Genomic DNA, 10,659 nt, shown 5'->3' with positions numbered 1-10,659 from the left:
GAGTGAGCACAAAAGAGAGGGGGAGAAAGAGCGCAAAAGAGAGGGGGGAGAGAGAGCGCAAAAGAGAGAGGTTGAGAGAGACAGCAAAAGAGAGAGGGGGAGAGAGACAGCAAAAGAGAGAGGGGGAGAGAGACAGCAAAAGAGAGGGGGGAGAGAGACAGCAAAAGAGAGGGGGGATAGAGACAGCAAAAGAGAGAGGGGGAGAGAGACAGCAAAAGAGAGAGGGGGAGAGAGACAGCAAAAGAGAGAGGGGGAGAGAGACAGCAAAAGAGAGAGGGGGAGAGAGAGACAGCAAAAGAGAGGGGGGAGAGAGACAGCAAAAGAGAGGGGGGATAGAGACAGCAAAAGAGGGGGGATAGAGACAGCAAAAGAGAGAGGGGGAGAGAGACAGCAAAAGAGAGGAGGAGAGAGAGCAAAAGAGAGGGGGAGAGTGAGCACAAAAGAGAGGGGGAGAAAGAGCGCAAAAGAGAGGGGGGGAGAGAGAGCGCAAAAGAGAGAGGTTGAGAGAGACAGCAAAAGAGAGAGGGGGAGAGAGACAGCAAAAGAGAGAGGGGGAGAGAGACAGCAAAAGAGAGGGGGGAGAGAGACAGCAAAAGAGAGGGGGGATAGAGACAGCAAAAGAGAGAGGGGGAGAGAGACAGCAAAAGAGAGAGGGGGAGAGAGACAGCAAAAGAGAGAGGGGGAGAGAGACAGCAAAAGAGAGAGGGGGGAGAGAGAGACAGCAAAAGAGAGGGGGGAGAGAGACAGCAAAAGAGAGGGGGGATAGAGACAGCAAAAGAGGGGGGATAGAGACAGCAAAAGAGAGAGGGGGAGAGAGACAGCAAAAGAGAGGGGGAGAGAGAGAGTGCAAAAGAGAGGGGGAGATAGAAGCAAAAGAGAGTGAGAGAGAAGCAAAAGAGAGGGGGGATAGAGACAGCAAAAGAGAGGGGGGAGATAGACAGCAAAATAGAGGGTGAGAGAGAGCAAAAGAGAGGGGGGAGAGAGCGCAAAAGAGAGGGGGAGAGAGAGCGCAAAAGAGAGGGGGAGAAAGAGCGCGAAAGAGAGGGGGGAGAGAGAGCGCAAAAGAGAGCGGGGAGAGAGAGAGCACAAAAGAGAGGGGGGAGAGAGAGTGCAAAAGAGAGGGGGAGAGAAAAGCAAAAGAGAGGGGGAGAGAAAAGCAAAAGAGAGGCAGGATAGAGACAGCAAAAGAGAGAGGGGGAGAGAGAGAGCAAAAGAGAGGGGGAGAGAGAGCAAAAGAGAGGGGGGGGGAGAGCGCAAAAGAGAGGGGGGAGAGAGCGCAAAAGAGAGGGGGAGAGAGAGAGCGCAAAAGAGAGGGGGAGAGAGAAGCAAAAGAGAGGGGGAGAGAAGCAAAAGAGGGGGGGATAGAGACAGCAAAAGAGAGAGGGGGATAGAGACACCAAAAGAGAGGGGGAGAGAGACAGCAAAAGAGAGGGGGGATGGAGACAGCAAAAGAGAGAGGGGGAGAGAGACAGCAAAAGAGAGGGGGAGAGAGAGAGCGCAAAAGAGAGGGGGAGATAGAAGCAAAAGAGAGGGGGAGAGAGAAGCAAAAGAAAGGGGGGATAGAGACAGCAAAAGAGAGGGGGGAGAGAGCGCAAAAGAGAGGGGGGAGAGAGAGAGCACAAAAGAGAGGGGGAGAGAGAGAGTGCAAAAGAGAGGGGGAGAGAAAAGCAAAAGAGAGGGGGAGAGAGAAGCAAAAGAGAGGCAGGATAGAGACAGCAAAAGAGAGAGGGGGAGAGAGACAGCAAAAGAGAGGGGGAGAGAGAGCAAAAGAGAGGGGGGGGAGAGAGCGCAAAAGAGAGGGGGGAGAGAGTGCAAAAGAGAGGGGGAAGAGAGAGAGCGCAAAAGAGAGGGGTAGAGAGAAGCAAAAGAGAGGGGGAGAGAAGCAAAAGAGGGGGGATAGAGACAGCAAAAGAGAGGGGGGAGAGAGCGCAAAAGAGAGGGGGGAGAGAGAGAGCACAAAAGAGAGGGGGAGAGAGAGAGTGCAAAAGAGAGGGGGAGAGAAAAGCAAAAGAGAGGGGGAGAGAGAAGCAAAAGAGAGGCAGGATAGAGACAGCAAAAGAGAGAGGGGGAGAGAGACAGCAAAAGAGAGGGGGAGAGAGAGCAAAAGAGAGGGGGGGGAGAGAGCGCAAAAGAGAGGGGAGAGAGAGCACAAAAGAGAGGGGGAGAAAGAGCGCAAAAGAGAGGGGGGGAGAGAGACAGCAAAAGAGAGAGGGGGAGAGAGACAGCAAAAGAGAGGGGGAAGAGAGACAGCAAAAGAGAGGGGGGATGGAGACAGCAAAAGAGGGGGGATAGAGACAGCAAAAGAGAGAGGGGGAGAGAGACAGCAAAAGAGAGGGGGAGAGAGACAGCAAAAGAGAAGGGGAGATAGAAGCAAAAGAGAGGGGGAGAGAGAAGCAAAAGAAAGGGGGGATAGAGACAGCAAAAGAGAGAGGGGGAGAGAGACAGCAAAAGAGAGGGTGAGAGAGAGCAAAAGAGAGGGGGGAGAGAGAGCACAAAAGAGAGGGGAAGAGAGAGAGCGCAAAAGAGAGGGGGAGAAAGAGCGCAAAAGAGAGCGGGGAGAGAGAGCACAAAAGAGAGGGGAAGAGAGAGAGCGCAAAAGAGGGGGGGGGGGGGAGAGAGAGAATGCAAAAGAGAGGGGGAGAGAAAAGCAAAAGAGAGGGGGAGAGAGAAGCAAAAGAGAGGCAGGATAGAGACAGCAAAAGAGAGGGGGAGAGAGAGCAAAAGAGAGGGGGGAGAGAGCAAAAGAGAGGGGGGGAGAGAGCGCAAAAGAGAGGGGGGAGAGAGCGCAAAAGAGAGGGGGAGAGAGAATCAAAAGAGAGGGGAGAGAGAAGCAAAAGAGAGGGGGTATAGAGACAGCAAAAGAGAGAGGGGGAGAGAGACAGCAAAAGAGAGAGCAAAAGAGAGGGGGAGAGAGAGCGCAAAAGAGAGGGGGGAGAGAGCGCAAAAAAGAGGGGGGAGAGAGCGCAAAAGAGAGGGGGGAGAGAGAGAGCGCAAAAGAGAGGGGGAGAGAGAAGCAAAAGAGAGGGGAGAGAGAAGCAAAAGAGAGGGGGATAGAGACACAAAAGAGAGAGGGGGAGAGAGACAGCAAAAGAGAGAGGGGGGAGAGACAGCAAAAGAGAGAGCAAAAGAGAGGGGGAGAAATAGCGCAAAAGAGAGGGGGGAGAGAGAGCGCAAAAGAGAGGGGGGAGAGAGAGACCGCAAAAGAGAGGGGGAGAGAGAAGCAAAATAGAGGGGGAGAGAGAAGCAAAAGAGAGGGGGGAGAGAGACAGCAAAAGAGAGGGGGGAGAGAGACATCAAAAAAGAGGGGGGAGAGAGACAGCAAAAGAGAGGGGGAAGAGAGACAGCAAAAGAGAGGGGGGATGGAGACAGCAAAAGAGGGGGGATAGAGACAGCAAAAGAGAGAGGGGGAGAGAGACAGCAAAAGAGAGGGGAGAGAGAGACAGCAAAAGAGAAGGGGAGATAGAAGCAAAAGAGAGGGGGAGAGAGAAGCAAAAGAAAGGGGGGATAGAGACAGCAAAAGAGAGAGGGGGAGAGAGACAGCAAAAGAGAGGGTGAGAGAGAGCAAAAGAGAGGGGAGAGAGCACAAAAGAGAGGGGGGAGAGAGAGCGCAAAAGAGAGGGGGAGAAAGAGCGCAAAAGAGAGGGGGGAGAGAGAGCACAAAAGAGAGGGGGAGAGAGAGAGCGCAAAAGAGGGGGGGAGAGAGAGAATGCAAAAGAGAGGGGGAGAGAAAAGCAAAAGAGAGGGGGAGAGAGAAGCAAAAGAGAGGCAGGATAGAGACAGCAAAAGAGAGAGGGGGAGAGAGACAGCAAAAGAGAGGGGGAGAGAGAGCAAAAGAGAGGGGGGAGAGAGCAAAAGAGAGGGGGGGAAAGAGCGCAAAAGAGAGGGGGGAGAGAGCGCAAAAGAGAGGGGGAGAGAGAATCAAAAGAGAGGGGAGATAGAAGCAAAAGAGAGGGGGTATAGAGACAGCAAAAGAGAGAGGGGGAGAGAGACAGCAAAGAGAGAGCAAAAGAGAGGGGGAGAGAGAGCGCAAAAGAGAGGGGGGAGAGAGAGAGCGCAAAAAAGAGGGGGGAGAGAGTGCAAAAGAGAGGGGGGAGAGAGAGAGCGCAAAAGAGAGGGGGGAGAGAGAGAGCGCAAAAGAGAGGGGGAGAGAGAAGCAAAAGAGAGGGGAGAGAGAAGCAAAAGAGAGGGGGATAGAGACAGCAAAAGAGAGAGGGGGAGAGAGACAGCAAAGAGAGAGCAAAAGAGAGGGGGATAGAGAGCGCAAAGAGAGAGCAAAAGAGAGGTGGAGAGAGAGCGCAAAAGAGAGGGGGGAGAGAGAGAGCGCAAAAAAGAGGGGGGAGAGAGCGCAAAAGAGAGGGGGAGAGAGAGAGCGCAAAAGAGAGGGGGGGAGAGAGAGAGCGCAAAAGAGAGGGGGAGAGAGAAGCAAAAGAGAGGGGAGAGAGAAGCAAAAGAGAGGGGGATAGAGACAGCAAAAGAGAGAGGGGGAGAGAGACAGCAAAAGAGAGAGGGGGAGAGAGACAGCAAAAGAGAGAGCAAAAGAGAGGGGGAGAGAGACAGCAAAAGAGAGGGGTGGGAGAGAGACTGCAAAAGAGAGAGGGGGAGAGAGACTGCAAAAGAGAGAGGGGGGAGAGAGACAGCAAAAGAGAGGGGGAGAGAGAGCAAAAGAGAGGGGGGGGGAGCACAAAAGAGAGGGGGAGAGAGAGCGCAAAAGAGAGGGGGAGAAAGAGCGCAAAAGAGAGGGGGAGAGAGAGCGCAAAAGAGAGGGGGAGAGAGAGAGCGCAAAAGAGAGGGGGAGAGAGAAGCAAAATAGAGGGGGAGAGAGAAGCAAAAGAGAGGGGGGAGAGAGACAGCAAAAGAGAGGGGGGAGAGAGACATCAAAAGAGAGGGGGGAGAGAGACAGCAAAAGAGAGGGGGGAGAGAGACAGCAACAGAGAGAGGTGGAGAGAGACAGCAAAAGAGAGGGGTGGGAGAGAGACAGCAAAAGAGAGGGGGAGAGAGACAGCAAAAGAGAGGGGGGAGAGAGACAGCAAAAGAGAGAGGGGGGAGAGAGACAGCAAAAGAGAGAGGGGAAGAGAGACAGCAAAAGAGAGGGGGAGAGAGCGCAAAAGAGAGGGCAGAAGAGAGAGCACAAAAGAGGAGGGAGAGAGAGAGCGCAAAAGAGAGGGGGGAAGAGTGCAAAAGAGGGGGGAAGAGTGCAAAAGAGAAGGGGAGAGAGAGCGCATAAGAGAGAGCAAAAGAGAGGGGGAGAGAGACAGCAAAAGAGAGGGGTGGGAGAGAGACTGCAAAAGATAGAGGGGGAGAGAGACTGAAAAAGAGAGAGGGGGAGAGAGACAGCAAAAGAGAGGGGGAGAGAGAGCAAAAGAGAGGGGGGAGCACAAAAGAGAGGGGGAGTGAGAGCGCAAAAGAGAGGGGGAGAAAGAGCGCAAAAGAGAGGGGGGAGAGAGAGCGTAAAGAGAGGGGGGAGAGAGAGAGCGCAAAAGAGAGGGGGAGAGAGAAGCAAAATAGAGGGGGAGAGAGAAGCAAAAGAGAGGGGGGAGAGAGACAGCAAAAGAGAGGGGGTTGAGAGACATCAAAAGAGAAGGGGGAGAGAGACAGCAAAAGAGAGGGGGGGAGAGAGACAGCAACAGAGAGAGGGGGGAGAGAGACATCAACAGAGAGAGGGGGAGAGAGACAGCAAAAGAGAGGGGTGGGAGAGAGACAGCAAAAGAGAGGGGGGAGAGAGACAGCAAAAGAAAGGGGGGGAGAGAGACAGCAAAAGAGAGAGGGGGGAGAGAGACAGTAAAAGAGAGAGGGGAAGAGAGACAGCAAAAGAGAGGGGAGAGAGCGCAAAAGAGAGGGCAGAAGAGAGAGCACAAAAGAGGAGGGAGAGAGAGAGCGCAAAAGAGAGGGGGGAAGAGTGCAAAAGAGGGGGGGGGGAAGAGTGCAAAAGAGAAGGGGAGAGAGAGCGCAAAATAGAGGGGGAGAGAGAGTACAAAAGAAAGGGTGGGGGAGAGAGCTCCAAAGAGAGGAGAGAGAGAGGGGGGGGAGAGAGCAAAAGAGATGGGGGAGAGAGAGAGAGCACAAAAGAGATGGGAGGAGAGAGAGAGCGCAAAAGAGAGGGGGAGAGAGAGAGCGCAAAAGAGAGGGGGACGAGAGCACAAAAGAGAGGGGGAGAGAGAGCGCAAAAGAGTAGGGGAGAGAGAGAGAGCTCAAAAGAGATGGGGAGAGAGCTCAAAAGAGAGGGGGGGGAGAGAGCACAAAAGAGAGAGGGAGAGAGAGAGCAAACGAGAGGGGGGAGAGAGAGAGAGCTCAAAAGAGAGGGGGGAGAGAGAAAGCTCAAAAGAGAGGGGGAGAGAGAGAGCAAAAGAGAGGGGGAGGGAGAGAGCGCAAGAGGTGGGACCGCTGTACTGCAAAAAATGGCCGTGTGAACGGGCTTTAGGACTAGTTTATAATAATAAAATATCTCATTTGTCTGATCATGTCAATATTAGTAAATATTGACACTGATCAGTGTGGATCTCCCTCCCCTCTCCTCACTTGCATTTTTGTTGGAGAAAGAGAGAGATCTGTGTTGAGAGAGAGAGAGATTTATTTAGTAATATTAGTTTAAAAATTTAAAAAACAAAGGTTATTTTCAGAGCCATTAACCCCTAGCTTGCCAGTGATCACAACAAATCACTGGCTCTTGCACAAAAACACTTTTTTGCTCTTTGCATTTTTTTAGGGGTTAATATTTTTGTAATTTTTTTGTGAGATCCAAAGGCTCCTTATCAGAGCACATTTAGTTAATTTAATTTTAAATTTTGTGTTGATTTTTTTTTTAGTAATTAACCCCTAGCTTTCCAGTGATCACTATAAATCACTGAAACTTGCACAAAAGCACTTTTTTGCTCTGTGCATTTTTGTAGGGGTTAATTTCTTTTAGTAATTTTTTGTCAGACCCAAAGGCTCTTATCAGAGCTATTTAGCTAGTTTAAATTATTTATTTTTTTAGAAATTAACCCCTAGCGTGCCAGTGATCACTATAAATCATGGCTCTTGCACAAAACACTTTTTTTGCTCTGTGAATTTTTTTTAGGGGTTAATTTCTTTTAGTATTTTTTTGTGAGACCCAAAGGCTCTTATCAGAGCCATTTAGTTCATTTAAATTTAAATTTTGTGTTGATTTTTTTTTAGTAATTAACCCCTAGCTTGCCAGTGATCACTATAATCACTGGCTCTTGCACAAAAGCACTTTTTTGCTCTGTGCATTTTTTTTAGGGTTCATTTCTTTTAGTATTTTTTTGTGATATCCAAAGGCTCTTATCAGAGCCATTTAGTTAATTTAAATTTAAATTTTGTGTTGATTTTTTAGTAATTAACCCCTAGCTTGCCAGTGATCACTATAAATCACTGGCTCTTGCACAAAAGCACTTTTTTGCTCTGTGCATTTTTGTAGGGGTTAATTTCTTTTAGTAATTTTTTGTGAGACCCAAAGGCTCTTATCAGAGCCATTTACTTAATTTAAATTTAAATTTTGTGTTGATTTTTTTAGTAATTAACCCCCTAGCTTGCCAGTGATCATATTAAATCACTGGCTCTTGCACAAAAGCCACTTTTTTGCTCTGTGCATTTTTGCAGGGGTTAATTTCTTTTAGTAATTTTTTGTGAGACCCCAAAGGCTCTTATCAGAGCCATTTACTTAATTTAAATTTAAATTTTGTGTTGATTTTTTTTAGTAATTAACCCCTAGCTTGCCAGTGATCACTATAACTCACTGGCTCTTGCACAAACCACTTTTTTGCTCTGTGCATTTTTGTAGGGGTTAATTTCTTTTAGTAATTTTTTGCGAGACCCAAAGGCTCTTATCAGAGCCATTTAGCTAGTTAAATTATTTTATTTTTTTAGTAATTAACCCTAGCGTTCCAGTGATCACTATAAATCACTGGCTCTTGCACAAAAGCACTTTTTTGCTCTGTGCATTTTTTTTTAGGGGTTCATTTCTTTTAGTAATTTTTTTGTGAGACCCCAAAGGCTCTTAATCAGAGCCATTTAGTTAATTTAAATTTAAATTTCGTGTTGTTTTTTTTTTTTTTTTTTTTAGTAATTTTTTTTTCTCTGTGACAGATAAAAATAAAATCATGTCACAGAGAACATATACTGCTGGGGAGGCATATGCCATATTTTCGTCAGAGTCAGACGCCTCTATGTCAGACCCCCAATTTTGACCCTGGCATATGCTCAGATACATCATTAGATGCAGTCTCAACTGATAGTAATGTATCTGTTCCAGTCCCCCTGCCAAAAGGAGACGTGTTGCTCCAGCTGCCATTGCTGCTGAAGGGTGGGTAATGCCTCAAGCCAGTGTGCATCAAGGCTTATAACCGGCATATGGGTGGGGTTGATCTGGCAGATCATCTGCTGCAGCCCTACCTAATTATGCGGAGGACAAGGGCCAGGTACAAAAAGGTTGCTATCTACTTTATGCAGATTGCAACCCACAACACTTTTTTTGTTGTTCAAAAAAGCAAACCCCGGAATGAAACTGACTTTTTACAGTTTCAGCTCCAGATCATTTAGGGGTTTTTGTACCAAGATGCACCTGCTCCCCGGGCGGTGTTGAGAGAGAGAGCTGAGTTGGGGCTACTCATTTTCTTGCAATAACTTACTTAAATAGTTTGACAAAGACTGGTGGTTGAATTAGTGCATGGAAAGTGCTAAAATACCCGCATTTGAAATACCCTAGGGTGTAAAATATATGGTTTTAATGGGGTAAATTACATTGGCCAGCTTAAGAAATGTCCTAAATAGGACATGGGTGCATGGGATGTGAAAATTCCAAGTTGAAAAACTGGACTGCGCCCCCTAAAAATAAGGCCATTTAACCCCCAGATAACCCAACCACACCTATACATGGGTGGAATCACTGTACTCCAGGATATGCTGTTGAACACATATTGAGATGTTTTTTGTCAGTAACACATAACAGGAACTGAGAATCCATGCTAAATTACGTGTGTGAAAAATAACACAAAAAAAATTACTACCCAAAAGTTTTGAAAAAGACTGGTGGTTGAATTAGTGCATGGAAAATATTAAAATACCAGCATTTGAAATACCCTAGGGTGTTTACTTTTCAAAAAATATATGGCCAGCTTCAGAAATGTCCCAAATAGGACATGGGTGCATGATGACAGATGTGAAAATTCTAAGTTGAAAAACTGGAATGCGCACCCTAAAAATAAGGCCTTTTAGCCCCCAGAGAACCAGACACACTATAACATGGGTGGTATCACTGTACTCAGGAGATGTTGTTGAACACATATTGAGGTGTTTTAGGCAGTAACACATAACAGGAACTGAGGAATCCATGCCTAAAGTACAATGTGTGTGAAAAACTAGCACAAAAAAATGACTACCTAAAAGTTAGACTACGACTGGTGGTTGAATTAGTGCATGGAAAGTGTTTTAAATACCCAGCATTCGAAATACCCTAGGGTGTTTACTTTTCAAAAATATATGGTTTGATGGGGGTAAATTTCATTGGCCAGCTTCAGAAATGTCCCAAATAGGACATGGGTGCCATGAATGAAAAACTGGAATGCGCCCCCCCTAAAAATAAGGCCTTTTATCCCCCAGAGACCCGACCACCTATACTTGGGTGGTATCACTGTACTCAGGCGATGCTGCTGAAGGAAATATTGGGGTGTTATTTAGCAGTAACCCTTAACGTTCTCAGTAAATGTATTCTTAAATTCCTATTTTGTCAAAAAATCACCACATTTTTTTTTTATTTTAAACTTTGGCATAGATTGTTGGTAAAATGGTTGCATGGAAAGAGTCAAAATATCCCATGTTTAATACCTTAGGTTGTCTTATTTTAAAAAATATATATGTGACGGGTTATTCAGGGATTCCTGACAGATATCAGTGTTACAATGTAACTATCGCTAATTTTTTAAAAAATGTTTGGAAATAGGAAAGTGCTACTTGTACTTATTTGCCCTATAACTTGCAAAAAAAAGCAAATAAACATGTAAAACATTGGGTATTTCTAAACTCAGGACAAATTTAGAAACTATTTAGCATGAGTGTTTCATGGTGGTTGTAGATATGTAAGAGATTTTGAGGGTCAAAGTTAAAAAGTGTGTTTTTTCCATTTTTTCCTCATATTTTATAAAAATTTTTTATAGTAAATTATAAGATTTTATGAAAATAATGGTATCTTTAGAAAGTCCATTTAATGGTAAGAAAACACAGTATATAATATGTGTGGGACAGTAAATGAGTAAGAGGAAAATTACAATTAAACACAAACACCCACAGAAATTCAAAAATAGCCTTGGTCCCAGACGGTCAACAAATTGAAAATGGTATGGTCACTAAGGGGTTAATAGCAAATTTGCGGCCAGATCACAAGTTTTGCGGTAAGAGGGGTGCGGTGCTAACTTGAACGTTATTGTCACCACTCACAAGAAGTGAGCGTAGAGCAAAATTGTGCTCCAAACCGCACTCCAATACCAGCGCTGCTTAAGTCAGCGGTGAGCTGGTTTTACGTGCTCGTGCATGATTTCCCCCATAGACATCAATGGGGAGAGCCAGCTGAAAAAAAGCCTAACACCTGCAATAAAGCAGCGTAAAGCTCCGTAACGCAGCCCCATTGATTCCTATGGGGAAAGAAAATTTATGTTTACACCTAAC

This window comes from Bombina bombina, chromosome 4 (genome assembly GCF_027579735.1).
Source record: "Bombina bombina isolate aBomBom1 chromosome 4, aBomBom1.pri, whole genome shotgun sequence".
Taxonomy (NCBI): Eukaryota; Metazoa; Chordata; class Amphibia; order Anura; family Bombinatoridae; genus Bombina; species Bombina bombina.
Note: the sequence above shows the minus strand (reverse complement) of the source record.